Genomic DNA, 6000 nt, shown 5'->3' with positions numbered 1-6000 from the left:
CAAGCACAAAGTTTGCTGTGCTTTGTTCCCTACCAACCATCCGGGTATGCCCGAAAGGACAAGGAGCAAGGCAGAGCCACTTCAATCAAGGAAAGATGTGAGTGAACAAGATAGTTTATTAAAAATCATTTTGCAGCAAAATTGTCTTAGAAAGCACTTTGAGAAGAATTTGTCTACTGTGAGAGCCAGCTATCATGTTGTTAAATGTATTGCTGAGAGTGGCAGACCATTCACTGATGGTGAATTTGTTAAAAAGTGCATGGTTAAAGTAATGGAGGAAACCTGCTCTGATGTGGCATCTTGCGTTAGTTGTATCGGTTTATCTGCATCAACAATCATCAGGCATGTTGAAGAACTAAGAGAAGAGGTGCATATTTCACTAACTGTCAAGGTAAAAAGTTTTGATTTCCCTTTGGCATTAGATGGGAGCAATGTTATTACAGGCACCGCTCAACTAATTTTTATCAAGGTGATATATTCCAACTTCAGAATTACAGAAGAACTGTGCGCACTGCAGAGTTTGAAGGGCACTACAACTGCAGAAAACATATTCTTGAAAGTGTGTAAATCAGTAGAAAATCTTGGTCTGAGTTGGGATAAATTTAAAGACATGATAACTGATGGTGCAAGAAATATGGTGGGAAGTAAAACTGGTGTCATTGTAAGAATCACTGAAGAGATACTGAAATTAAAACTCTACACTTTCCATGCAATTTCACTGCATCATCCATCAGCAAGCCTTGAGTGGTAAGATTCTTCAGTGGAAAAGTATAATGCGTATTGTTGTACCAGTATTAATCACATCAAGCATCATAGCCTTGCTTATCGTCAGTTTCAAAATTTTCTCTCAGAGATAAATGCAGAATTTGAAGATGTATTGTTCCATGCAGAAGTCAGGTGGCTTAGAAAAATCCTCAGTTGTTTTCTCAGTCTTCATCAAGAAGTTAAATGCCTTTCTCAAGGGGTGCGTTCAGACGTACCATTAGTGGCAACACAGCTTCATCTCGCTGACGGATTAAATATGTTCGTCCAGACATCCACATCTGGCAATCGAGTGTCATCCAGGGTCATCCCGGCTTGCTGCAAATCAATGCCTCATTAATTTGATAGTGCAGAAAGTCCGGCCCTTTTTCAAAAAAGCGGCACAAGATTGGTTTTTCCTATTTGGACAGCTCACGCACAATACTGCCCCTTGGAATGTTTACTGCCCCTCCCACCTTTAAAAAAAAAAAGCCCCAGCAGACATGTGCATTGCCAGATCATCCAGGAATCTGAGGTGATGCTTTTGCTTCTCCAATCAACACGGGATTGGAGGGGAGGGAAACGTTATTCCACTATTCAGAACAGGAAAAAAATCTTTTTTCCCCCCCTATGTGGAGGATTTCCAGGTATCATTGTCACTGCCAATTTCTAGGAAAGTAATTCCTGGCAGTTCCCTGGTTTGAATCAGCAACATTAATTCCGGAAACTTTCCCCCCTTCCCGCCTCTGAAGCAACGTTTGATTTCCCACCTCCAAACAGTTGGGCACATGTTCAATAGACCCCCCCCTCCCAGAAATCACCATCTGATCACGCATGCGCCAAGAAAAGAGCATGATAGTATTGGATGTCTGATCGCTCAACAACAGAATGAGTCGCATTCTTGGATGCTTGTCTGATCAGCCCTGCATCAAATCAATATTCAGCGTTTCAAATTTGAGTGCTACACACCTGCTTTTAATGTGACATGTGACCGTACCCAAGGAGAAAGGAAAAGGTCAAGAAGTACTTTCTGACCCTGAGTGGATTTTTTATTTGGCTGTCTTAACTTATCATAGAGCATCTGAATTGACATTGAATCTAAATTTGCAGGGATAAGGAAAGCTTGTGTGAGACATGTATTCTGAGTTGAAAGCTTTTGAAGCAAGCTAAACATTTTGTAAAGCAAGCTAGTGACGGTAACTTGCAATGGACTAAAATTTGAGAAGGATGGGAATTTACAATTCATCGTTGTATCAAAACACTGACTCTACTGAATTCCAGAACAGATTCACTGATCGCATAAACATGGAAAGCAAGTAAGAATGTTTCAGAATCCATTTGAAGTAGCGCCAGAAGATGCAAGTAACTTTTCTCAGACGGAACTAATTGATTTGCAAGCCAGTAACAACAAAATCATCTCAGAGACAATTACAAAGAAAATAATCTCTATTCTGGTCTACCTGATATCATCCTAAAGAAACTTGCTGCAGGCATGTTCACAGTCTTTAGCACCACATATATCTGTGAACAAACTTTTTCGAAGATGAAAATTGTGAAATCCACACTTGGGTCAAGATTTACAGATGAACATTTACATGTCATTTTAAGGGTGTATCACAAACACTGACCTGGGCATTTAATGCCTTCATTAACAGAAGACTGCCACAAAAATCACACTGTCTAGGCAAGCTTGTATAGCTAGATAAAAAGATTCCACAGTAAAATATTATTCCAAAATAGACTACATTCAAGTTAACATTTCTTCATTGACCTTTGAATGTTTACTTTTGATCTAAATAGGTAGGTTAATAATTTTGTTAAATTTTGAATTACGATGTGGCCCTTTTTAGGAATTGGGCACTCTAATGCAGTCCCCTTGTGCCAGGTTGGGGACCCCTAATCTAAATAAAAATGAACAATGCAGCTATGGAGTGCAGTGATACTATGGGCTACTACTGTGTATATCACCTACAGAAATAAGGCACAAATTTAAGAAGCCTATGAACTTTTACTCTTATAAAGCAGTCCTTATGGTGAAGGGTTAGTAATGGCATCTGACTTTGGTGTTCCACCTGCTTGCGGCTTTGAACATCATTATGTGTGGTAGCCATTTGTCTATCTAGCACATGCTTCTGTCCTAACAACAACAACAAAAAATGCAGTGAGCTAAGTTGCACGTTTCAAATTAAGCAGCAAAAGTATGGATAGCTAAAAATTAGCTGCCTCCAGAATGATTTTTCCCACTTTTGCTGCCTCTGAAAATGTAGATGGAAAAACATAAAAAGAACCGTCATAGCAATTTATTTTTCTGTGCTTAAGAGAGAGATAGCAGAACTACTGAAACACAAACATCTGCTACCTAGAAAGTATGTTTCTGAGGTTTCACTCTTCTGATTTGTTTGTCTTCCTATAGTTTTAAAGCATTGGCTAATGCAATGTGTATGTATGAATTGCAAAGTTATAAGCAGTACAGAGAAGGCATGGAAAAATTGCTCTATGTTTGTACCCAATAAACATTGCCATTGGTTGGTTAGCTGCATTCAAAAGGCTAAGACTTTTATTGCCTACTAGTGAAAGCAACCTTTCTTCATAGTGGAGCAGTACAAAGGAAGAGCACAGAATGTACATACATCACAGTGACTGGAATTCTGTTTGAACACGTGTATTGATTGGGTCTGACCTCTTTACACTTTTTTCTATTATTTGAAAAGGTGCATCTAAGTGTAGCTGAATTGAACCAACTGTGATGAACTTTCCATGAAAACTTCTTGAGATATTTCTTTTAGTTCAAAGCTTTGGAATTTTAAAGGGCATTTTTAATATAAGCCTGTTGAGGTATTCTGTACCAGAGCCACACTTTGAATGTTTTAAACTACAGGTAAATCTAAGAAGAAAAAACCTGGTATAGCAGGAGTACCATGATAGGAAGAGTTGAAGAAACCTTTTCACCTATGAAACAAATGGAAATGTCAAATAATGCTTTGAGACAAAATGGTGTTCTACTGTATGCCACTATATCAGGGTTCTTTATAATCACTGTTTAGAATGGTCTGAAGGATATACTCTGATCACTTACATAACGATAGGATGCAAGATAATAAAATTCCTGACTGAAGTTAGTCCTCGACCATCTGAGTACCTCCAACTAGAAATTTTCCACATGACTAACTTCTAGGTAGCCAGTGGGCTACTCTAAGGAACAAAACGGCATCAGCCAAAACAAGCCTACCCCAGACATGGGGAGGGGAACTGACCAGCTTTTCTACTGTTGAAAAAATGAAGGGTCTCCTTTGACCACTGAAAAAGGTTGTTGTGAAATCATGAGACATGCCAGGATAAAGCCATGCAGAGCCACAGTAAGGAGAATAGGGCAAGATGGAGTGAAAAATTTGGGTGGCTCCTCCACAACGTATGATTCCTCCCATGACAAAATTATAATGAAACTCTTAAAACTGAATATTATCTCCATTTCCATGTACATAAAACAAAAGGCACAACATGGAGTAATAAAACAAGATGTCGGACTTGGGGTTTGTTTAAGGTACTGCTGACACGACCAAATTATGCACCATTTACCAAATATACAGTGCTGTAAAGGTTGCTGTATGGCAGAAGGGGTTAGACATAGATGGTAGAGTTGTTCTGATTCAGATATCGGATAGCACCCTTTTGTGTGTCTGAAACTATTGCAGAATTTTTTTTAAGTTGTTCAAACTGGCTAAAAAGACATCTAAATACTTTACCATTTGAAAATGTAAAAGGTGACGGCTTGTTGCTCTTCTTACCAAATATGAACCACAACTTGTCTAAGCAAAAACAATGTTATTATTGAAAAGTAGTTTCAGATAGTAAAGGGTTGTGGCATATTATACCAGTTAATTAGGTAAGTGGTGAAACAGCTGTTAGAAAATGGCTGGGAAGTCTAGTTCATCTTATCACTTGCAAAATATTGCCACAAAACTATCCCTATAACATGGGTATTTCCCATGCCATCCTGAGCTGCCCCAGTGGAAGGCAGTGAAACTGAACAGAAGCATAGGGGGCTGGGAAAAGCAGAGCTGCCCACTTCTAATCAGTTTCACTCCCCTCTAACCTGGGGGTGAAGCAGACAAGAAGCTGCAGGGCAGCTTCCCTTTCTTTCACCAGCTTCACATACGCCAAGGAGAGCAGTTTACTGGGGGTACCTGGTCTGAGGAGCTGTAGCTTGGACCCCCGAAATCCAATTTGCACCAAACTTGGACAGCATATAGAGGAGAGTCCGCTGAAGACTTTGCCACAAATTTGGCATCTCTAGTCTACTTAGGGGCATAAGAAAACATAACAGAAGCATGTTGGATCAGGCCAATGGCCCATCCAGTCCAAAATTCTGTGTCACAGTGGCAAAAAACCCCAGATGTCATCAGGAGGTCTATCAGTGGGGCCAGGACACCAGAAGCCCCCCCATTGTGCCCCCTGAGCACCAAGAATACAGAGCATCACTGCCCCAGACAGAGAGTTTCAACAATAAGCTGTGGCTAATACCACTGATGGATCTCTGCTCCATATGCTTATCCAACCTCTCTTGAAACTATGCTTGTAGCCGCTGCCACCTGTTAATCACCCTTTGGGTGAAGTACTTCCTTTTATCAATTCTAACCCAACTGCTCAGCAATGTCATTGAATGTCCACGAGTTCTCGTATTGTGAGAAAGGGAGAAAAGTACTTCTTTCTTTACCTTATCTATCCCATGCATAATCTTGTAAACCTCTATCATGTCACCCCTCAGTCGACATTTCTCCAAGCTAGAGCCCCAAGCGTTTTAACCTTTCTTCATAGGGAAAGTGTTCCAACCCTTTAATCAATCTAGTTGCCCTTTTCTGCACTTTTTCCAAAGCTATAAAATCTTTTTTGTTAACATCTTGTTTGACCAGAATTGTACACAATATTCCAAATGAGACCACACCATCGATTTACACAGGGGCATTATGATACTAGCTGATTTGTTTTCAATTCCCCTCCTAATAATTCCCAGCATGGTGTTGGCCTTTTTTATTGCAAGTGCACACTGTCTCGACATTTTCAGTGATTTATCTACCACGACCCCAAGATCTCTCTCTTGGTCAGTCTCTGCCAGCTCACACCCCATCAACTTGTATTTACAGTTAGGATTTTTGGCCCCAATGTGCATTACTCTCCACTTGGCCATGTTGAACCTCATTTGCCACGTTGATGCCTACTTAACCCAGCCTCAACAGATCCCTTTGGAGTGCCTCACAATCC

The sequence above is a fragment of the Heteronotia binoei genome, chromosome 21, assembly GCF_032191835.1.
Source record: "Heteronotia binoei isolate CCM8104 ecotype False Entrance Well chromosome 21, APGP_CSIRO_Hbin_v1, whole genome shotgun sequence".
NCBI classification, from domain to species: Eukaryota; Metazoa; Chordata; class Lepidosauria; order Squamata; family Gekkonidae; genus Heteronotia; species Heteronotia binoei.
This window is presented reverse-complemented; position numbering follows the sequence as displayed.